The sequence below is a fragment of the Crocodylus siamensis genome, chromosome 3 (assembly GCF_052110815.1).
Source record: "Crocodylus siamensis isolate JL-2025a chromosome 3, ASM5211081v1, whole genome shotgun sequence".
NCBI classification, from domain to species: domain Eukaryota; kingdom Metazoa; phylum Chordata; order Crocodylia; family Crocodylidae; genus Crocodylus; species Crocodylus siamensis.
Window position 1 is genome coordinate 184,376,645 of NC_143397.1, and position 24,281 is coordinate 184,400,925.

Here is a 24,281-nt window from a genome sequence, read left to right on the forward strand (position 1 = left end):
TCTCAGGAGGTCATCTAGTCCAATCCCCTGCTCAAAGCAGGACCACCCCCAACTAGATCATCCCAGACAAGACTTTGTCTTCCTGGCTCTTAAAAACCTCCAAGGATGGAGCTTCCACCATTTCTCTGGGTAACCTGTTCCAGCGGTTTATGACCCTCCTAGTGAGAATATTCATCCTAATATCTAACGTAAACTTTCTTTGCTGCAACTTGAGACCATTGCTCCTTGTTCTGTCAACTAGCATCAGTGAGAACTGTCTAGCTCCATTCTTTTTTGAACCTCCCTTCAAGTAGTTGAAGGCTGCTATTCAATCCCCTCCCAGTCTCTTCTTCTCTAGACTAAATAAGCCCATTTCCCTAAGTCTTTCCTCATAAGTCATGTCCCCCAGCTCCTGAACCATTTTTGTTGCCCTCTGCTGGACGGTCTCCAATTTGTCCACATCCTTTCTGTAGTGGGGTGCCCAAAATTGAACACAGTACTCCAGATATGGCCTCACCAGTGCTGAATAGAGGACAAGAATCACTTTCCTTGACCTACTGGCAGCAGACCTACCAATGCAGCCCAGTATGCCGTTAGCTTTCTTGGCAACAAGGGCACACTGCTGGCTCATATTCAGCTTATTGTCCACCGTAGCCCCCAGATCCTTTTCTGCAGAGCTGCTGCCCAGCCAGTCAGGCCCCAGTCTGTACTGGTGCATGGGATTATTTCGTCTCAAGTGCAGGACTTTGCATTTGTCCTAGTTGAACCTCATGAAATTTCCTTTGACCCAATCCTCCAATTTGTCTAGGTCACTCTGAATCCTAGCCCCACCCTCCAGTGTATCTACTACGCCACACAGCTTGGTGTCTTCTGCAAACTTGCTGAGGGTGCACTCTATGCCATCTTTCAGGTCATTGATGAAGACACTGAACAAAACTGGTGCTAGGACTCACCCCTGGGGCACTCTGCTTGATACTGATTGCCAGCTAGACATGGCGCCATGGATTACTTCTCTCTGAGCTCAGTGCTCCAGCCAGTTTTCTATCCACCTCACAGTCCATTCATCCAGCCTGTACTTTCATAGCTTGCCTATGGGAATGCTGTGGAAGACCATATCAAAAGCCTTGCTAAAATCAAGGTACACCACATTACTTGCAGGGGCCTGAGCAGCAGCAAGAAGGCAATCTTCAGTTACTTGCAATCCCAGTTTGGCACCACTGTCTGATTGGGGAACAGGGCCCAGTGGTTGCCTACAAAAGCAGAACCCTTAACAGCAAAGTGTCATCAGTTTGCTACAAGCTGCTGAAAGAACAACACCTGGCAGATCTGCTGCTCATGGAACATCCTTGGGGGTAAGGTCTGGGGCTATGGGGAAGAAGGAGACCCCATGGTCCTGGGTGAGACCTAAAACTGCATCCTGCTGGGGACGGGTGGCCTGGTGGAGCTACCTGTGACAGGGTAGTTCCCCAGAAATGCCAGGCCAGTCACCTCCCCATTGAAAGGTGAGTATGGAGCACCTTCTAACTCCAGCCCCACATCCCTGGTGGGTGAGATCAAACAGGGGGAGCCCAGACTCACTAAGAGTACTGAGGCAGGGCTCAGGTTGGTGGAAAGACCTGTGGCAGTGCCCAGACTTTGCAATGAAGGTCTGAGGCTGCATATAGGAGCTAGAATGAAGCTCTGGGGGGTATGGCCTTGAGCCTTGGTGAGCTCTTAAGGAAGCTTCTGGGGCCAAGGATGAGGGCAGAGCCCGGGGTAGGGGGGCAAGGGGACAGGACTTGGAGCCCCAATCCCATGAGGCGGACTTGGAGGCACAGAGCATGTGGACTTGGAGCCCAGGGTGTGGGGTCTGGGGCCGTGTGTGTGTGCGTGCGTGCGTGTGTGTGTAAAGAGAGAACCCAGGGTGAGGATACTGGGACCATGAGCTCCAATAGGGAGTGAGAATCCTGGTAAGACTCCGGAGCTTGAGTCCCAGTGTGAACCACTGGAGAAAACATCTGCGAGGCATGGGGCATGATAAGGTAAGGTAGGAGTTGTGCGTAAGGCCCTTGTCAGCTGGGCAAGTAAATAGGCAGCCTCTCACCTGAGTAAGATTGTAATTATTATCATCAGGGCATGGCAGGAGACCTAGGTGGGTGATTTGCCTGGAAGCAAGGGGGTGGGCCACCAATTGACCGACCCCGGGATGCCCACTTTTTACACACATCCCCCAGTCTCCCTGCATCCACAGGGCCAGTCACCTCATTATTAAAGGGAATCGGGTTGGTCAGGCATGACTTGCCCTTGGTGAATCCCTGCTGAATGCTTCTAATCACTTTCTTCTCCTCCAAGTGTTTACAGATAGATTCCTTGAGGAACTGCTCCATGATTTTTCCAGGGACTGAGGTGAGACTGACTGGTCTGTAGTCCCCTGGATCCTCCTTCTTCCCTTTCTTAAATATGGGCACTATATGTTTGACCTTTTCCAATTATCTGGGACCTCTCCTGATCACCAAGAGTTTTCAAAGATGATGGCAGTGGCCAACTCCCTGAGCATCCTTGGGTGCATCCCATCTGGCCCTGGGGACTTTCACCACTGAGGGCTGGTCACCTCCTCTCCAAACTGTGCTACCTAGTGCAATAGTCTGGGAGCTGACCTTACCTGTGAAGACTGAGAAAAAAAGGCATTGAGCACTTTTGTGCATCCTCTGTCACAAGTTTGCCTCCCCTATTCATTAAGGGACCCACACTTTCTCTGATCCTCCTCTTGCTACTGACATACTTGTAGAAGCCTTTCTTGTTACCCTTCACATCCTTGCTAGCTACAATTCTAAATTCTCTTCCTGACTTCATCCTTGCATGTCCAAGCAATGCTCTTCTATCCATCCTTAATTATTTGTCCAAGTTTCCACTTTTTATAAGCTTCCTTTTTGTGTTTTAGTTTACTGAAGAGTTCCCTGCTAAGTCAAGCTGGTCTTCTGCCATACTTGCTAGTCTTCTGGCGCATTGGGATGGTTTGTTCCTGCACTCTCTGTAAGGCTTCTTTATAGTACAGCCAGGTCTCCTGGACTCCTCTCCCCCTCAGTATGGCTCCCCAGGGGATCCTGCCCAGTTCCCTGAGTGAGTCAAAGTCATCTTTTCTGAAGTCCAGAGTCCTTACTCTGCTGCTCTTCATCCTTCCTTTCCTCAGGATCCTGGACTCAATCATCTTGTGGTCACTGCTGCCCAAGTTGCCATCCATTACTACATCTCCCACCAATTCATCCCTGTTTGTGAGCAGCAAGTCAAGAAGAACATGGCCCCTACTTTGCCACTCCAGCACTTGCACCAGGAAGTTGTCCCCAGCACTCTCCAAAAACTTCCTGGGTTGTCTGCACACTGCTGTATTGCTCTCCCAGCAGATGTCAGAGCGATTGAAGTCCCCCATGAGAACCAGGGCCTGTGGTCAGCAAACTTCTGCGAGCTGTTTGAAGAAAGCCTCATCCACCACTTCCTCCTGGCCTGGTGGTCTATATCAGATCCCCACCATGACACCACCCTTGTTGCTCTCCCCTCTGACTCTAACCTAGAGACTTTCAACAGGCCTTCAAAAGCTCCAACTTCATATTGGAGCTCTGAGCAATCGTATGGCTCTTTTACATAAAGTGCAACTCCTCTTCCTCTTCTTCCCTGACTGTCCTTCCTGAAAAATTTATACCCATCTATGACAGTGCTCCAGTCATGCAAGGTATGAACACAACCTGACCCTTAGACTCCCTCACCCCTCATGACAAGAGTGCAGTAGACACTTTTGATCTGCTTAGGGTTTCCCTTGGCAGTATCATTGGTGCCCACATGGATGAGCAGCATGGGCTAGTCATCAGAGGGTTGGATGGGCCCCAATAGTCCCTCCATGACATTTTGGATATGGGCTTCAGGCCAGCAGCAGACCTCCTGCCCCAGGTCATGTCGGCAGATGGCTCCCTCCATCCCCCACAGACAGGAATCTCCAAGCACCACCACCTGCTGCTTCTTTTGGTGGTGGGTGTCTCAATCCTTCCCACTTTGGTGAGGCCTGGCCTGTTTTCTTCCACCAGTGGAACGTGCTTCTTCCTCTCTGCTGCTAGGGCTGCATACCTGTTCTCCAGACGAACCATTGCAGGTGGAGGTAAAGATCTCTGCTTGCTGCCAGAAGTCACAAGCCTCCAGCTTCCTCCTTCTTGGGTGTCTGTCTTTTCTAGTGCTACATCTGGCATTTCTTCCTTTACAGTCCCAGAGGTCTCCTCCAGCATTGAATCAATGAATGCCTCATGGCAGAGGATGCTTCGGAGCCTCACCACCTCCTCCTGTAGCTCTCTTGCCTGTTCCCTGAGAGACACCGCCAGGAGGCACCACTCACGCTGCAGGTCTCCCATTGCTACATAAATGCTAAGACACTCTAGGAAAATTAAACCTCAAAGCACATTAATATTCAAAGCAGTGGATATGGATCCAATAGCATTCTTCTGCTTGAAGATATTTATTTCTATTTACAACTTTGCTTGTGGGTGTAATGGAGTTATAATGGTAAAATAATTTTGATTTTTCTGGGAGCCAGGTGTACAGGATAATATGCTGTAGTTAGACAGGGAGTTAACGAAAATGTAGCATAATATAATTTTTTTAATGTAGGTAAATAGCTGGAGGGGTGGTTCAGGTACAAGACTAGAAGCCAGGAACTTTTGCATTCTGATTGCTGTTCTGCCACAGACTTCTTCTGTGAACTTGGGCAAATGCACTTAACTTTAGGCGTCCCTCTAATCAAGTCACTTATCATTTATGGTGCCAGATCTTGGCTTGGCTTGGACTCTTTTCTAACAACTTTAGCTTTGTTTACCCAATGTATAAAACAGAGGATGATAATACTTATAGGCCAACTTCAGAAGGGCAGAGTGAGAATGTGATAGTCAGGCCAGCCAAAGCATTAAAAATGGTCAGCTTTCCCCTTCCCATTTATGATATTTAAAACAATGAGGGGGCCTTTATTTTTTAACTTTTATTTGAGTGAACTTGGGTCATCATTTCAGGCCTTTCTCTGTAAATACACGTGCTTATACAAAAAAAGAAATCTGTGATTTGCATATATTCACATGACTCCAGGAGTTGGAACTACAAGAAAAACACCGAATAAGGTGAAACTTCTAATAAAATCCTGTGACCTGGGAGCTGTGCAGTATAAAACAGCATACATTATATTACAGATGAGCCCTAAAATTTGGATCGGATTTCACAAAAACCAGGTTTAAGCCAGCCAGCTAGGCAACCAACTGATGGGAATTGCCTTTTTAAGTAGGTAATTTCAAGAAAACACTTTTCTTTCTATTTATTTCACATTTTACTTTATTTTCTTATTTTTATCAGCAGTTAAATAGTTATGTGTTACTGTGTGTTTGAATGAGAGTTAAAAGGTCTAATTTTTAAATCTAATAAATGGTCTAATTTAAATAGGTCTAGTTTTTCTCAGACCTATTCTTTCAGGCTCTCTGCATATTCTAGCAAGTACTGTTATAGTGGCATCATGTTTTGAGGCATCTCTGAAATATCTGGTGTTGCTCTACGTTGGAAGTCAGATTGAAAAGCAGCCTGATTAAGTTTGACAAAGTCTGCAGCTTTTCACTATTGCCTATGGTCCTGTAACACTGATATGGAGAGTACCTGCACAATAGGGTGGTGCGAAGTTTCGGTTGCTGATTCAATTAGGTGGAGATTTGGCCCGATTTGGTGGCTGAATCTCCGAATCTGAATCGGATCAGGAGACCTTTTAATCTCTCCAAATTGAATCAGAACACTCCAAATTGATTCAGAGAGATTTGGAAAGATTTGACAATTTGGACATAGATACAGTTTTAAATGTTATTTCTACATACCTCAAGCTACCAGGCAGCTGAGATTGTGGGGCAGATGGAGCATCCAACAGGAGCACAGGGGGGTCCCCAGCTCACTCAGTAGCAGACCCAGAAGTGGACTGGAAGGACTTCTGGGCCACTTCTGGGTCTGCCAGGGAGCATGCTGGTCCACCCCGCCCCGCACCTGCTTGGCTTGGCGACTGGTGCCTCCTAGGTCTGGGGGGGGGGCACCTGGGGTCCCTCTGTAGCTGATCGCTGAGCATGCAGGGCCCCCCCCCGTGCTCCTGTGGGATGCTCCATTCACCTCACCACTGCAGCGTTCATGAGCCATGCGTGGTACATTGAGGTATGTAGAAAAAAGATTGAAAGCTGTGTCTAGGGCCGAATTGCTGATTCTCTGAATCAACATTGAATCTTCAGATTTGGATTCAGTCCAATTGAATTGGGGAGAGTGATCCAAATCAACAAATCGAATCACTGTCTCCAATCTGGGCTGAATTCAAAATGAATACAGCCCATTTCACACACCCCTACTGCACAGCCGATAAAGGGTTTTATTTTTTTAAAATGAAATCTTGATAGTCACCAAATCTTGATGGCATTTGTTAAGAGCACAACATCTATGCTATGGATTAGAACATTGTAACTTTAAAGCTAATCTTTTCACTGGTCTCACAGCCAGCTCACACTGGTCTTAACCTCCAAACCAGTTGCACTAATGTCTACAGTGTGGTTATTTTTAAGTTGGCCACTGATTGTGATAACTTAAAACTAGAACAAATTGGTATGGCTGGGAACTGAAATGCAGTTGGATTTCTTTAGGTAAATATTGGACCAAGATTATAACTATTCTATTGACAAAACAGAATGCTGTAGTTGAGATGGACGGTGCAGATACTGCACAACTGCAGAAGCCATATTTATCTTTGTGTGTAGCAGTATTTTTTTCTGTACTGGAGAACTCCCTACTGGAAAAACAGTATCCCAAGATAATGTTATTCTATCATGTGAGCAGTATGGGACGACATTGGTGTTTGCAATGGAGGCTTCTACTAAATGCTCAGAGTGGTACAGGAATTCATATTGGTAAGAAGTATTCTTTTTTGTTTGAGGTTGGTATTGCACCAAATAAGTGCTGCTGGAAGTGTCATATTTTGGATGAGACGTAGTGCTGAGATCCTGAACACTCTTAGTTATTAAAGATCACACAGTAATTTCCTCAAGCACAGTGATGTCAGTTCTAATTTCCTGGCAACATTTTTATTTGGATAAGTACATTCTATCCACCTATAATTTCCCTCTGTCATTTCATTTGGATAACCAATTTTGTTGTATTTCCTGCCCTAACCAGTTGTATAGTTCTGCTATTCTAGCTCACAGATTACTGTATTGCACTGATGACAAAGAAATCTCAGTTTGTATATAACTTCAAGACCCAGTTTCAGGGAAGCACTTGAGTATGTGCTTAAATCCCTATTGAGAATAACACATACTCATGACTTAAAGTCCAATCAACTTCAGAGAAAGTTAAGCACATGCTTAAAATTAAGCTCCTAGAATCAAAGCATTTGGAGGCAAGTCAAGAGTCATTCAGTCCTGTTCAGATGTAGGATTCACTGCTCGTAATTGGTCTTCCGAATAGGTATGCATTCACAATGCAGGGTCTGTGTTTGTAAAGTATGTTGGACATTTTGGGGATGAAAGGCCATATAACTCATATTGCACTCTAGTTAATCCTTTGGGCTAAAAGCCATGCTATCAAATAATAAATAAAAATAGCAGAGAAATCTATGATTTTTATGTAGGCCTAACAGAATGTCTGAGGTCCAACAAAGCTTTTAGAGTTTAGTGAAAGGTTGGAAAATGTTGTAGAAAAAAATACCAGAAATGGGTTTATATGGTATAGGAGCTGGCATGGTATGTTGGGAAAATCATATTAATTTAGAAAGTCCCATTATGAGCATTTTCAAAATGCTTATTTAAATACAGTTCTACAAAAAGGAACTAAAATCATAAAAATGAATGCTTTGAAGTTGAGCAAATCCTCCTTTCAGCCTCCATCAATAAAGTAGTGCTCTGGCTCTGGTTAAAACAGACAAAAGCCAGGAAGTTGAAAGCTGAAGCTGTTATTAACTCCCACTGACATTACTAGGTGTTGCAGCTGATGTATATCAGTGAACCTCAAAAAGCAAGCACCTTTCGAGTGCATACGCACCACAGTAACTAAGATATAATAGGATCAATACATAAATAGAGATTCAGCCTAATGTCTGAACTGCTTGCCCTGTAATGGTTTGTGCCAGAGTCTTATCATTAAATATGAGGCATGGTACACTGGGATTTAGCCACACAGTTACCGACAACTGAATCCTGCTGTGTGTACACAACCATCCCATCACTATTTGGCAGCCTCACTGTCGCAACTTTTTCAGAAGGTAAGTGCTAGGTGTTATGGTGCTTCTGCAAAGAAAATGATGTGTATAAAGTTTCAAGTGTCCAGTAATCCTATCTTGGAGAGTGGCAGCATTATTGTAGGAGGACAGTAATGCATACAAGAGCTTTACTCAAATGATCTCATAAACCAGAGGAAAACGGAAAACTCAGTTTATCTTGTTTGAAGTCCTGAAGAAACCCTGGGGACCTGATTCTCCTCTCAGCCTCGGGTTCAGTAGGAGTAACTACAGAAACCCTGTGGCCTGATGCTAGTTTAAGACTGCTATAAGCGACGTCAAATTGGACTGAAGCATATGCCATACTGAGTTAAATTAGTTTTATGTGTAACTGTGGCGATTTTAAATAGGATTAAAGTCTGGATGACTTGAGGTTTATGCATATGCGTGAGTGTGTTGTGCGTGTGCGTGTGCAAAGCCAGAGTGAAAGAGAACTGACGTAAACTTCCTGTGAGAACTCTGTGTTCTGCGGCCAGGCTTTGCTGAGTAACAGAGAAAGGAGTCAGAGCTGTGATTATTTGCACTGACCAGAGCTTGTCTGGCCGGGCTGCGCTGTCTCCGCACAGTTGGACTAGATCATGCTTGACACAGTTAGAGAGGGAGAGAGAGAGAAACTGTGGCTCCAGCATGTCGGGCCCACTCGGCAGGTTGATGAATGTTCTGAGCTTTAAGAGCTTGCCACCCAGGCCAGTTCAGCCCATCCACAATGAGTTACAGTTTCCCGATCTCCCTCCCGGCACCTCCTCCCCCTTCCTCCCTTTTCCACCACTGCTACTCACTACATAAACACACTGCTGCTCTATCTTCAAAGCTCAGTCATCATGTCACTGTGTCAGTTTAGAGCAGTCTGGGATCACCCTGCTGGAAAGCATGTCTCTTGCTGCTCTGGCGTCCACAAATAAACAGGATTAGACCATACTTCTGTTTTCTTACCTAGAGACCATTTCCCCCGTGGTGCTTAGGGAATGTGTCGAGTTTTAATTAGGTATGGGACAATGCAAATTCAAATGAGAAGTTTCACTTGGGAATGTGACACATTCTCAATTTATTTCTCTTCCCTGAGGTTATGTTCCACCTCCTCCTGCGAACTTTTCCACAGGGGAGTTGTCTGTCTGTGGGAAGCCTGAAGGAAGTGCACAATGCTGTCATCTCCAAGGGAAAATGTGCTTCAGTTCAATAATGTTCCCACCAGCTTCTCTCTTCCTTTCTGTGCATCTGTTTTCATTTTCTTCATATTTATCCTTTAAAGATGATTTTCTCCCATCCACATCCTTTCCCTTCTTCCCTGCTCCCCTGGAAGATGAATGTCATCTGTCTCTCAAAACAGAGTAAGAAACATTAAATGTTTATGGGTACTGGGGGTAGGAAGGTTGAACTATAAACCACAACTTATCCCTTCATCTCTTATGCAAGGAGTAAGCATTGCAACATTTACATTGAAAACCCCACAACATTTTTGTTCTGTGAAAATGTCATGTCTTACACACAGTTAATGGAGCAAAATACAGCTTATTCTGGGCCAGATATGGGATGTGGCCTTTTAACTGTGTGAGACAGGGTCAACATTAAGTCCAGTGAAAAGACGAAAGCAAAAGGTCTAGTGATGTAGAAATATGCAAATAGCAGGTCAGGATTTATTTTAATGAATTATTTGGTGTTTTAATAGTTTATTTAGTAGAGACAGTCCTTGACCTACAATGTTTCGAGTTACAACATTTCGCACATACGTTTCTAAACTGACACCCTGTTTCAACTTTCTGATGTCAGTTTTGACTTAACAACACTTGATCTGATGTGATGCCATGACAGCAAACAAGTTGCTGTGTCACCTGTCTCCCTGGAGAATGTCTGTCCAAACTTCCTTGGACGCTTTCTTTAAGAAAGCAGACAAGACTCCAGAAAAACCTACAGCCGAGACTCCTAAGAAGAATCCAGCCAAGAGCCCTTCAAAAAGTCCAGCAAAGTCACCTCAAAGAAGTCCTTCCAAATCAGTATGATTGCTATTTACAGTTTAAATACATTGATGTAGCTATATTATTCATCTATTATTGATTGAGTACAAAATTCTGGACTATTTTTGGTGAAAACAGGGTATCGGGCTTTGGCTCAGGAACCAATCCCCCATTTATAACATTCTTTCCTATGGGAAAATCAGTTCTGAGTTGCACCTTTTTGATTTAAGATGTCAGGAGCCAATCATGTTGCAAGTCTGAGGACTGCCTGTATCTTTATCTGTATATTGTATAGATAAAGACAAATAAAGCTATTCCAGTATATGAAGCACTCAAAGGTTCTATGTCCCTGAATAAATCCTAGCAAGGGAGGTTTAAGTTGGATATTAGGAAAAATGTTCTCACTAGGAGTGTGGTGAAGCGCTGGAACAGGTTACTTAGAGAGATGGTGGAACCTCTTTGGCGGTTTTTAAGGCCTGGCTTGACAAAACCCTGACTGCAATGATACAGCTGGGGATGGTCCTGCTTTTAGCAGGGGGTTGGACTAGATAACCTCTAGATCAGTGTTTCTTAACCTGTGGGTCATGACCCAAAAGTGGGTCACAAGAATATATGAAAGGGCTGCGAACAAACTTTAAAAATGGATCAACAAATTTTAGAAATGGGTGCTTCTTTAAAGGAGAACAACATGGGAAACTGTGGCCTTTGTTTTGCATGCTGGCAGAGTTCCAGTCTGCAAGGTGCTGCTTGGGGCCCCATATGCCCCACACACCAGGGGGTTAGGGCCTGGGGGTGAGGGGCAGCAGTTTGGGAGTAAGGGACACTGTGTCGGGACTTACCATTGATGTTTACAAATGGGTCCTGGTACAAAAAAGATTGAGAACCACTGCTCTAGATGACCCTTCTAGGCCTGAGGTCCCTTCCAACCCTAATTTTCTATGATTCTAAATTCATAATAATGAAAGGTTCTGCATGGATTCCTAGAAGTCTAAGTAAAGATAAAACTCTTATAAAGGAGCATAGTTTATGTTAGGTATGAATATAAAAGCAGTGTTAAGTAGGGATTTGTGTTATTGGTGACAAGCAGAAACAAAGGAGCCCTTAAATGATCTAATGTTCCAGATGTGGAAGGAAACTGCACTGAAGTATCAGTCAGTGTTCAGGGTCCTGTCCAGCAGTGAAACCATGTCACTTAGATACAGGGTTGGGTGTCAGATAGATACACAAGGCATCTTTGCTTTAGACCTGACTGCTTTGGAGTCTGACTATATATATAAGGCCTTGAAGACTGCCCTGTAGCTATTATCAAAGCATTAGGATTTGGTGGCCTAACTTCCACTTGTTTATTTTTCTTCCTTTCTAATCTCACATTCCTATAAGCTCACGTTCCTATAAAACAATTTTGGAAAACTGCCAGGACCTCTCTCTCTCTTTGGCTTTTTAATGATCCCTTTAGATCCCCAAGAACACTTCAAGAGGCTGATTCTATCTACACTGAAGTCAGTGGGAGTTTGATGTTGATTGACTTCAATGCCAGTATCAGGGTGTAAAATCCCATTCCCTGTTCCAGTGAAGGAAGGGAAAAGATGGTTTATGCAGCCAAGAATACTCAGAAGGTGTTAAGACAGGATAGCTCTTTATCACCCACTTTTGGGTTTTGCTTGTGTAGGAACTGCATGGCAGCTGAAGCCACAGCATTCCACTGATCCTAGATGAGGGACAGTTCCTAAGGAACTGTTATCACTGCTAGAAGTTAGACCAGTTCAGCAATTACTCTAACATGTACTGAATGAGGTGCTTCCAAGATCAGGTAGGTGGAAAGCTATGTATTCTTAATTACTTTCAGATGCACCTGAAACTCTTGCCCTCTGTTTCTCTACCCATCATTTTAGCCATGTCAAAAACATTCAAGAATCTTTTTGCTCAAGATCTATTTTTCATAGTTCCATACCTTGGTACTTCCATAGGCTTAGTTATTGCAAAATGACCAAACGCAGCTACTGAAATGTTTAGAATGTCATTGTCTCCTTATAAAATTAATAACAACGTGTTTTTAGAAAATAGGAGTCTTGGGGCCTTACTAGTTGAGGATGGGGAAATGGCCATGTGTATGGATACCATAATAACATGGACATAAAAAAAAATTCCTCCAGGGTTCCCATTTTACATTCTTTTTCTCATTGGGACAAATGTAGCTAACATTGTGATCAGTAGGATTACTACAGTGGTGAACTTGAGAAATTGAAATGCTGAAATAATTGAAAATTATAGGCAAAATACATGTCTGATTCTGTCCATTGCCAATCCACTGAAGACTGTAAAGTCTCAGGATAAAATTTGCTGTCTCTCTTGACTGAAGTATTTTTATCCTGGCCATTAATGGTGACCACTAAACTACTAGCAATACTCAGCTGTCTGCCTTGCACAGCAAAACTTTGCAGGTTCACTAGAGCTACACAAAAAGTGGAGATGTGCATACAAGTATATGTGCATAAATAACAATCATGAATAACAAAAAGCACCCTTTGAGTTATTTTTGCTATAAAAGAGCTATTTACAATGTTGTGACCATTTTAAGACTCTAATTAAGGTTTTACAAGTAAAAATTGTTTGGCTCTGGAGCTCTTAGAAAGTGTCTGGATATCTGCTGGTACAAGATCTGGGACTGGTATATAGTTTCAGATATATTGACTTTATGGCTGCACAGTGTTTGGTGGGAGGGAAGGGGAGGAAAAAATAAAAATAAGAAATGTCACACAGTCCTCTTAAATACTGTTCATAGGAGACTTTAGAGGAGTCAGAGCTGCTGGGATTGATAGGACTAGCCCCAGGATCTGAACTTACAAGTGATACCAACAAATACAAAGCAGAAGTTAGAAAGGGCCCAATCTAAACAGGCAGTTGTTACTCTCTGCAGTTATTAACCTGAGTCTATTTAGATATTTGGGTGCAAGGATGACTGAAACAATTAGGAAATTGTGAAATGAAAGTGACCTGACTGAACCCAACCCAGATTACTAAGAAGTAATGTAAATGAAATGAGCTAGCATTTTATTTTAGTCCAAGAGACCAGTTTTTGTTTAAAAAAATCAATATGGTTTACTGGGATATGGAGACTGAATTGACTTTTAATCCATAAAAATCTTTCAAGAGAGAGAAGCATTTTTAAAGGCAATACAGGGAGTCTTCACTTCTGCTGCTTGGTTTATATCAGTTCTATGGATAAGTACAGTGCTGTAGCAAGGGGGGGGTGGTGAGTGGGGCGACCGCCCCTGGCACTGAAGTGAATGGGTGTCAAGAGGCACTGCCCAGTGTGGGAAGGAGCCACAAGTGGCTCATTTGGTGTGGGGGAGGGTGGCTCCTGATACCGTGTGCACTCCCAGGCAAGCATGACGGGTCGTATGCCCCCTGGATCTGTGTGTGGGGCAAGGGTGGGTTGACACTGTGAGCTTTGCCCTGGGCACCAAACCTCCTTGCCACAGCACTGGATAAGTAGAGGACAACCCATGGACTAAAGTTCCTGTATGAAAGACTGGCTCCCTGAATTCAAACACTGTGGTATTTGGAGGTGAGCAATATTTTAAAAATCAACTCCAAAACCAGCTCCTAAATTCATGACTAGGGACTACCTCAGTCCAAAGGCAATTGAAGTCAAGAGAAGGGTGTAAAAGTCTAAAAGTATAATGTGAAATCTAAATGTCCCTGAATTTTGACATGTTTTGACGTTCTCAAAGTTGCACATGACTGTGTGTATATGATGGATATGTTGTATCAAAACTGTGAAATGATAGTTTTCACTTATTTTTAAGGAAATAATATTTAAAAGCCTAACCACAAAATAGTAGCTATTGTTATAAGTGTCTTTCATGACTTAATAGGCTTTTTAAAAATGAAAGAAAAAAAAAACATAAATGAAAGCAGATTTTATTCAGGTCATAAAAATCCCCTGGAAAATTGTCATTGAGCTAGTGACATGAGAATCTGAAAATGAAACTGACTTTAAACAGAAAGTGAAACTCCTTGCTATAATTTCATGAAGGTGAGCAAAATGTAAAGAGATAAAAGTGAAGGCATGAAAATGAATGTGTGGTTTTAAATTATTGTATATTTAACAATAACAGATATCACAAAAATACAGGCAAAATATTTAATAAATATAGGATTTTCCCCCTTATTTTTTTTCTTCAAGACTAATTCACTGATAATTTTTAATAGGAATAGAACCTGTTTATAGTAATGTCCTATCTCCCACTATTTGTGGAGAATTGACGTAACACAGGCATGGACAATTTAATACTAAAGCAAAGGAAGTAAACCTCTGTGATCATCATTTTTCAGGAGGAGAAAGCTCAAAGTGGAATCCTACAGGGATCTGTGCTTGGTGCCATTTTGTTCAACATTTTCATCAGTAACCTGGAAATGAGAGCTTTCACACAGTGAATTCTCCAAAATTGTGAAGTCCACAGATTGATATTTTGGTTACCCTGTTTTAAGATGATGTCAAATCTCCCAACTAAAAAGGAATGGGCTGGACTAGTGCTTTAAGTCCCCAAATTGCATCTAAGTGCTGCTGTCAGCAGTTCTGTATGCCTTTATCAGACTCAGTACTAATGTCTCAGCAAGGAGCTTGGAAATACTGCCATTGCCATTTATGATTGAAAAGCTGTCAAGGGTTCGTTAACAAAGAGTAGGGTTGCTAACCTAACCCAAGTGCCCTTATCCATTTCCAACTAGGATTATAATGTTTTGCTTAAATTCCTTCTAGATTTTTCAACAGATGTGAAGTATTCTCTGCTTTCCATTCTAAACTCTTGTGTAGTGTACCTGTGCAGAAATAATTGTGTTTCAGCAACAATATCTCTGGGAATCTCAATTAATTGGTGTTTATAAAAGAATTCTGATCCCTGGAAGAAAAGCACTAAATTTAGTTCATCTGCCACTTTTTTGGCTCACTCAGGGCATGAACAAGTATTGGCAGGACCTAATTTTGATTTAGGCAGCTTATTTTAAGCTGCCTAAACCGACCATGGGAATGGCATGTGCAGATTCTTGCTGCTTGCTAGAAGCAGCATGGTTAGCCTGAGATAAGTAACATGGGAGGTGGGGGAGTCTGTGTGTGTGCGTGTATGGGGGCGGGGGAGACTGGGGTATGCAAGGTGGGGTTGGTGAGTCTGTGTGGGGTGCTGTCCAGTCAGGGGGAAGGGTAGGAACAGTGCAGCCCTGCGGCTGTGGTGAGTATCTGAGCTTTGCCAGCCCTGGCGCTAAGTTGTGAATGCGTACAGGCATTTGTTAGACTGGGTTAACCCATTTTGGACCACTGAGCTTAGTGAGATGTTTCTGCAGCTCCTCTCTGTCAGCTAGGGATTTGACTATCCAGAATAATTTAGTATTATGTGCAAACTTAGAGATTTCATTGTGTACTTCTATTTCCAGATCATTGATGAAAATGTTGAACAAGACAGGATCAAGCACAAGTCCATGTAGGACCCCACTTTTGACTTTCCTTCTCCTGAAAAGTGACCAGTTAACCCCTCCCTTTGCTTTCTGTCTTTTAACAAGCTCCCAGTCAATGAAAGAGACTTCCCTCCAATCCTATGACAACTTTTTTTTCAAAGTATTTAGTGAAGGACCTTGTTGAAAGGTATTTGAAAAGCCAAACATATTATGCAACTTCAGCCCCCTTGTCCATGTGCTTGTTAATGTCCTCAAAGACCACCAGCAGAATTGGCAAGGCAGATTGGTAAGGGAGGATCATGGATCATGCTAAACTTGCATATTGTGTGCAGTTCTGGTGTCCACACCTTAAAAATGATGTCATAGAATTGAAAAAGGTACAGAGTGTGAGGTTTTGGCCAGGATGCAGCTGGGCCTGAGGTAGGCCACTAGGAGTAACTAGGGGGTCAGCAAGGTGGGAGGACATATTATTTCGCTCACTTCTCAGATTACGTCTGTTGGATTTCCCCTCTCAGCTCTCCTGGGCTTTGGTCCCCACATTCTCTGCCCCCCGCTCTATACCCCAACCTGATGCTATGTGCTTTCAGTTTGGCAAGGAGAAGGCTGAGATGGGACACCAATGAGCAGGAGACAGTTTTAAAAGAAACGAGAGAATATTTTTTTATACAATACGGCTTGTGGCTATGCTACCTACCTCCTCCTGTTTATGCTATCTACTACATAGCCAGGTTAAAAACAGGACTAGACACATTCATGGATGATAGATCCATAAATAGTTACTATACAGAGCAGTCAGGGATCTATCCTCTGGCATCTCTGAACCAATGATGGATACCAAGAAGGGTATGACAGGAGATGGATCACTGAAGATAGACCCTGTCCACATGCTTTCCCTCTAAAGTGTCCACTCCTGCCACTGCTGAAGACAGGAAACTAGGCTAGGTGAACCACCTGTCTGACTCACTATGTCACTTCTTATGTTCTTAAATGTAAAATAATGGATATAAAATGATTAATATTTTCTTTTTGTTTACATTCCAATATTGCTGACATAGCATGCATGCTATGCATACACACAGAAAGACAAAGGGCCAGGTCCAGAAAGGTATTTGATTCCAATGGAAATGTAGGGGTTTATATCCTTTTGTATATCTAGACCTGAGTCCAGGAGAGTCACTAACAGACTTCACATGCTTAATGATAATGGCTAGTGCTTTGCATGGTCCTTGCACCATTCAAAAATGTAAACATTTCTTAACCACAAGAATATCATTGAGAAGTAGGGCAATATAGTATGTTCAGCTGGGTTAAATAGGTTAAATGCAGGCCATTGGCATAGTTGGAAATAGAACTCACTTGCCTGGTCATCACTCTGAGCTATGGATTCTAAGCTATCTAAGGATATATCTGTAAAGCGATCTGATAACAGTGTAGCGATATCTGAGCCAACATGAAGGTAGCTTGGGTATCAGCATAGTCTAGATATGGCAGCAGCACAGAGCTCAAAAGGGCTTAATTTAATGAACTGAGAAGTTAACTTGGGTATATCTGCACTACCCTGAAGTCCTTTCTGTAGACATGCACTGAGTATTGCTTCCAGAAGCATAAAATGACTCCTGAGATCCCTAGATGGCAATGATGCATAGGGCATAGTTGCTGGCTGTGGTGCCAGCAGCACAGCAGCATCTGGTCTGACAGCATAGCTACTTCTATTTTTTCACTCTGCATCCAGGGCTGGTTCCTTGACCCCTGCCCTGCCCCCAACTTTGTTACAGTATTGATTGCTTCTGCTTACTACAGTACAAAAACCATCTAAACCTTGGGCAAAAAACTGTCACTATGCTGTGCAGCCACATCATCATTTTTCAATCAAGTCAAGTTTTGTGAGCTGACCCTATGGGTTAATGGTAACCTTTTTGAAGGGTCTTCCCTAGAGACCATATCTTTGAGATTTGGGTGGAAGATAGGCAGAGCTTCACCCACTGAAGACGTTTTCTTTAGTAAATGAGTCTACTTACAATGTGATGGAACAATTCCAGATTCAAGTGATGCATTTTCTGTGTCCTAATTTGTCGTTACTGCTCTAGATAAACCCACCCTGAACGCAGCAGCCAGAGGGAAATGGATCCATAGCACATGCTGAAGGCTTTGAGGCTTGCATAACAGCAAAAGAATTGGATTGAGATGCATATGAGAAAGGGTTCAATATCTACATAAGAGAGGTCATAAAAGGGAAAGGAAAAAAGCCAGGGATTGGGCTGACTCAAAATCAGCTTCCAAGTTCAGTATTTTTATTTAAAAAGCAATTACAAAACTTGTTACAAATACTTATGAAGGATCCAGTAAGTATTACAGTAAGCAATCATGTCAGTTCTGGCATGGAAAAATCTATGGCAGCATGTTGATATATCTATGAGGTTATAAAGCCCCAGCAAACAATGATAGGAAAAATACTGCTTAGCTTTGCAGAAAGGATCACTGCAAGGAGGTCTTGGTTAAGAGTAAAAGTCACAGGCTAGATAGCTGGCTAGGAATGTGTGTGAAAGATTTAGGGAAGAAGTTAAGGGTAGAAGTCGGGCCCAAAACAGAGACTATTTTGATTAGGCTTCGGTAATGATGGGAAGGTTGTAGGAGCAGGGTACTAAGAAAAGGAGAAAACTGGTCTAAAATTTTTCAGCTATTTTATTTACATACACACACACACACACATGCGTGCGTGCACGTGCACCCACTACGTGTGTATTGGTGGTTGTATTTATCAGGTTATATACATAATGTATATGCATACTGAAATTAAACGGGACATTTCCATTATAAGAAATCAACAATATATATCTAAATCTCTTAGACTATTTCTGAAAATCTTAGCTTTACATGCCCATTGCATATGTACATAAGACTATTGTCTCTCTTTTTATGTACTGTGTGCTATGGGAAGGTATTTGGCATGGTTTGATTTTATTTGCTCGTAACATCTAGTGTTTTGTTTTGAAACATTTTGTGATTTGATTTTGGCCAAATAGTTAATATTTTAGAAAGCCTGTGCAATATCCAAGGGAAGATGAGTGGGTGAGTGTTTTAATCTTTATGTGTTTTAATTGAGATCTGTATTCATATTGCTTTCTTTATGAGGTGAGAATTGTGTAAGAAAATAGACATGAAATAGCTAATAGAAAGGAATAGGGCACTGCTTCAGTGTCCAAATGCAATTAGACCTGACCTGGGACTGGAATTCACTTCTCAGCAGGTCTGCCTAATGATTAGTTTTATTGTTTCTTCATCACCCCTACTGGGGGTTCATTTTTACTAGTAATGGAAAGAGACCATTGCCCCTGTGTAAAGCCAACCACAAAAGACAAAGGACTGATTGAGCATTGCTCATGTCCTCAGGGCCCTGGATACCACCTCTCTTTTAATCTCTTAGGTGGAGGCAAGAAGAGTAGTGAAAGGAGTCAAACATTAGCTAGCCTTAAAGGAAAGTTCCTTCATGCTGTACACTGAAATTAGGAGTACACATTTTTATTTCTGGTGCAGTTCTGTTATTGCTGTAAGACACCCCACAAGGGTAAGACGTCTTTTCTCTTGCAAGATATTTTAGGTACCAGACATTATTAATTATTTTTATGTATATTTGAGCTGGCAAGCATTGTTAGCTATATAAGTGTGGTTTGCAAACACCTGCTCACACTCCCACACCTGGCATGCAAGTACAAGTAGATTTCCAGCAAGCACAGGTCAATTTCCCAACAGCTGCGACAGGTAAAAACTGGTATAATTCCTTGGCACGACTTGAACGCTAAACTGTCTTTCTCGCTGATACCTGTTCGGAAGTGTTTCCAAAGGGATTTATTATAAGCTCTGGCATAAACAACAAGAATACAAATAGTTCTTGTGTGTTTGCTTTAGGTCAGTGGGTACATGGGCCATGCTGAATGACTCATGGTTTGGATGAGACTGTGGTAAGGTTGCAATGTGTTTACCCTGTTGCACTATCTGATAATATGAGGCATAACAGGTGTCTGAGAAGGCAGTTCTGTCCATCTGGAAGGAGTGCTTCAGGGAATTTAGGTTGCTCTTTTGTGCAAGAGCAATATGTTTTATACTTGTGATAAGGGGTGAACTTTCAGAGTCTTAGAGCTGGAGTTTATCCAACCTCAGTAGCTAAACACCTGAGTTTGCAAAAAATGTGACTGAAAGTCTCATATGAATGGACTTAAGCCTGGGGATTCTTGAACCTGTTTTGCAAAAAAACAGTGATGTCATTTTGACCCTTGACTGCATGGATCTGAAAGGGAGAAATTATAAATCTGTTTAATTTTGATGCTACAGGCAGAATATTAATACCTTTCCACTGACCTCAAGTCAGATGGATGTGCTAATATATTGCCAGCTGAGGACTGGGCCTTTTATGTTTAATGTTGTTTAATGTGAAGCCTTTGTTTTTGTAGTTAAGCTGTAGGAGAGCAGGAAAGACATCAATTTAATAATGTATGTAACAACTAGACACAGGTTAAGTTAAGCACCTGTTGCCTTTAATGGGTGGCTTTGCTCTAATTGTTGTCCCTTTACCAAAATGGAAATGATGGCTATCTTTTTCAAACTGTAGGAGCTGATTTTCAAGCAAATTTTGATTAACAATTGTACCAGCAAAATGCAGAGTCAACCATGAACAATTTTTTTCACAAATGTTGCTGACTGACTGTTTGTAAATGTGATTTTCCAGTTTACATGTGCAGTAGCAACCTGTATACATTAGTGCCCCCATTGTGCATGCATAGATATATTTAATTAATTTGAACCCCTGTATTGGACAGATATCAGAGTTACCCCATAAAAGCTAGATGTGAACTAGCTACAGTATAGTTGTGGTAGCTTGGGCTCCATGCTGAGAAGTGCATTGTCCTGTACTGCCATGGCTAGACTCCTTCCAGTACCTGAATTAGGTCATTTAGATTTGGCTTGAGTACACTTGTACTATACTCTAGTATGAAATGCTGACACAACCTTCTGCAGTTGCTCCTTACTGCTCCTTACACTTACATGACCCTATCCCTGGAGCATATGAGCTTAAGTTAAATCAGAGTCCTCTAGCATGCTCTTTGGGCAGGGCTCTGCTCTCTGCTCCAGAGCAGGGCTGGCCTCGGGCCTCTGCTCTCTAGGCTGAGCAGGTATGGGACATGGTGAGACACCGGCCAGCATGGCCCTGTTAAGGCCAAGTGGACAGGGAGGGGGTTAATTCTTCCCTCCTTCCCCACCTCCCCCACTACAGCCAGGGCCAGCCTGTCTGCTGGGGAGCAGAAGAGAGGGGGCTGTGGTGGTGGTCCCTGTGGCTGGCAGACCCCAGCTGCAGGGCAGGACGGAGGGAGGAATTAACCTTTCTTCCTGCCACCTTCACCATGCTGTTAGAAATGGAATATTGTTAGAAATGGAGTATTGTTAGAAATGCACAGCTTGCATCTTGCACCTGATAAGAAAGAAACACTGCCAAGGACTTTTTTCCTTGCCCAGCCTTGCCACAGCTTTTCTTATACTAAATCGCAGACTCTCCCCCAGCTTCTCCCTAGCCTTTCTCATGCAGATTACAGAAGCTGGAATTCAACTGACTGTGTCCTTGAAAGGGGGGGGGGGTTAAACTCTTGGTGACCTATAGTACTCTCTGAGCATGCTTAATTAGCTGATGCATATTTACCTCTCTGCCCTGCATACTTAAGTAGTTAATTATACTATACATGCGATGTATGTAGTGATGTAACCACATGTATGCTTGTATGAAATGGAAGTGAGCTGTAAGAGTTCCTGTTTCTGCACATGTGCCCAGGAGGAAAAAGATAAATACAGCCTGCAAAATTCCTTGCAAAATTCCTTGGTGGGGGGGTTCAGAGTAATCTGAGTTTTTGACTCTGCTCTGACCCTATTTGCAAATACACCTTTTGTGCCATCTAATGAGTGTGTGTCTGTGATTTTGGTGGCCTCCAGAGAAACGAACCACTTTAAGCATCAATGCTGGGGCTCTGTTCCATGCTGGGGGGATGCTTCCCTCTCCTCCTCCTCCCCCCATGGTAGGGGGGCTCTGTGCAGCGCTGGAGGGGGTCTCCTGCTCCTCCTCCCCCCCTCTGCCATGGGGTAGGGAGGGGTTTCTGCAAGGCTATTCAGCCTGAGAGGGGGACTCTATCCCCTTCTCCTCCCCTGCCACCATGGGGTGAGGAAGGGGGCTCTATGTCAGCCTGTCACATGGTGGGGCCAGGCCAGACCGTGAGGGTGGGACCACACCTGGCAGCTGCGGCTCAGTGACAGGGATGCTGACCCTTGTCAGTGAATGCAGCTTGGCCTGGCCCAGTGTGTACAGCCAGTGGCTGGCCAGGCAATGGGCTAGCCAGGCTGGCTTAGAGGTGCCAGTAGGCCTGCAGCCTGGCAGCTGCCCACCGTGGAGGCTTGCTGAGGACTCCTTCTCCTCATCCCCTGCCACAGCAGTCTGGTCATGCTCCCTCTTCCCCCACCCTATGAACCCTGCAGAACAAGACCAGGTTTAAATCCCTCCTCAGTCTTACTCAGGCCTTCCCAGGCCTGACTATGCTGCTCTGCCCACTTCAACTCAGCTTCCCTGTGGAAGGGAGGGCTACTCTAGTGTCCCTGAGTTTCTGGCCTGAGCCACTACAGGCATGTGCCTGCATTTCCAAAATGAAAAGGGAACGTCTGTCCACTTGCAAACTGGCCCAATCTCTGTAGGTTAGATTAACCTGCAACCTTTTTGAATGTCTGTCCCTAGCCTGAGGCATCAGTGAGATATATAGCTGGAGACTGGACTCAGTTCCAGGGCCTTCAGGCAAGCATTTTAAGTACATCCTTTCTTAAGCTACTATAGGCTCTTCTGGGTGCATCTTTATAGGAATGTTCTCCTTTTAAAAGGGCTCCAGCTGTTCATGTGTCCACACCCTCAGTGTGAATAAGTGGTATAGGAGTCTTTCCATGGCTGCTCCAGTTCGGTCACAAGCCTTTATTGTGGCAAAGGACCTTAGATGTGGTGTTCTTCCTTGAGTGGACTGCACTCTAAGGAATTAAATTTATATCATTAGTAGGCATGAATCCTGCGTGTCCCTGGAGGCTGGGGGGAGGGGAAGGGGCATGATGAGGTCCTGCAGGTGGCTGCAGCACTGTCAGTGGTAAAGACAAGGGGTAGTGGGGTGGTGAGCGCCAACCAGTGGTTGGTGACCATCAACAGATGCCATCAGCAGCCAGTGGCAATAGTGGACTACCGCAGACACCGCTGGCAGTGTTGGCGAGTGGCAACCACCCACAGTCGCCAACGGCAGTGTAAGTGATGCCTTTTTGCAGGGCATGCACCACCATGCCCAGGGCATGCACATTCACCCCCTACATGTCACCAAAGTTAGTAATTGCAAAAATTTATATATAAATAGTAATTGCTAAGGAGAAAACTTTACTTGCTGACTTAGCATGGATTTCCTTGTACAAAAGAAAGCAGAAAGTCACAGCATAGGGTGGAGTGACTTGGCTACCATCACTGTCTTTTTCTGCAAGCAAATTGAGAAAACTGTATTTTTTCATACTAGGGGCAGGAAGTCAGAAAAGAGTATTGAGAGATTAGTCTAACCATGTTTCTGCCTGGATCAGTAGTCTGGACTATATGAGATCCTCCTTTATCTGAGTGACAGAATTCTGGTAAAGTTCATTTCTCGGTGCTACATGCGTGATGGCAAGTCTTGAGATCAGTGAGGCCTCAAAAACTATTAGTAGAACAGTATTACAGTAGCTAAAGCAGAAGTATGGGAGATATTTGGAAATATTTGAATACAAGATCAAAGCTGGGAAGCTTAATTCCCTAACTCCATTTAACTGGTTGCTGCATATTCACTGGAATCTTATATTTTACCGTTATTGATGGTCTGCCCTTAGGGTTCCCTTCCTCTGGTCTATGCACAGAGCTGTCAGCATTTCAAAACAGGGCATGATGTGAATTATATACATTCTGCAATTATGCAGCTCACATTAAGGTGACTCTGGTGGGTGTTGGGGGAGAAGGTCTGAGTGGTAACTTCCTCCACTAAACCAATGGCATTTATATGTTTATGAGCACACATGGTGGTTTTATGATATCCTGCAAGAAGCAGACAGGGTTGCTGGTCATTCAGAACGTCATTTTCCTGCTGGTGTCACATAAATCTTTTGCTGTTTTTTTTGCCTCCATACATGAGAACCACCATGCTAATAAAATAGAGGACGATGATAATGTGCTATGTAACCATATTACAGTGTTTTAAGCAGGAAAAAAAAATCCCAGAATGCTAAAGACATGTGGAGATGGAAGGCTAACAGTCAAGCTTGAAAACAATGTCTTTGCGTTGTGACAGTTTTGTTGCTGGCTGACCACTTTATGGACAGAATCTAGTATTATGTTAGTTATCACTGGCCCTTCATCTTGCTGCATCTTGTAACAACATCTACATTTAGACCTGTTAGTTTTTTATATTGCCCTTTATGTTTAGAGACAGACTGATCACATACAAAACAAGGCACTACTCAATGATGATATGAGAAACTTTGTAGTTCTCCTTCAAACAGTCATTGAAGATATAGCATATCTT

The 24,281-nt window shown here is 43.3% G+C and overlaps 1 long non-coding RNA gene across 1 annotated transcript in view; it reads left to right on the plus strand.

Moving 5' to 3' along the window:
* Window positions 1-8,100: 8,100 nt before the first annotated feature.
* The window catches only part of LOC149869217 (uncharacterized), a 212,095-nt gene continuing 195,914 nt past the window's right edge, over window positions 8,101-24,281 (plus strand). The window contains exon 1 of the long non-coding RNA XR_016441426.1: window positions 8,101-8,257. This is a non-coding gene — a long non-coding RNA (uncharacterized LOC149869217). The remainder of the gene's footprint in view (window positions 8,258-24,281) is intronic.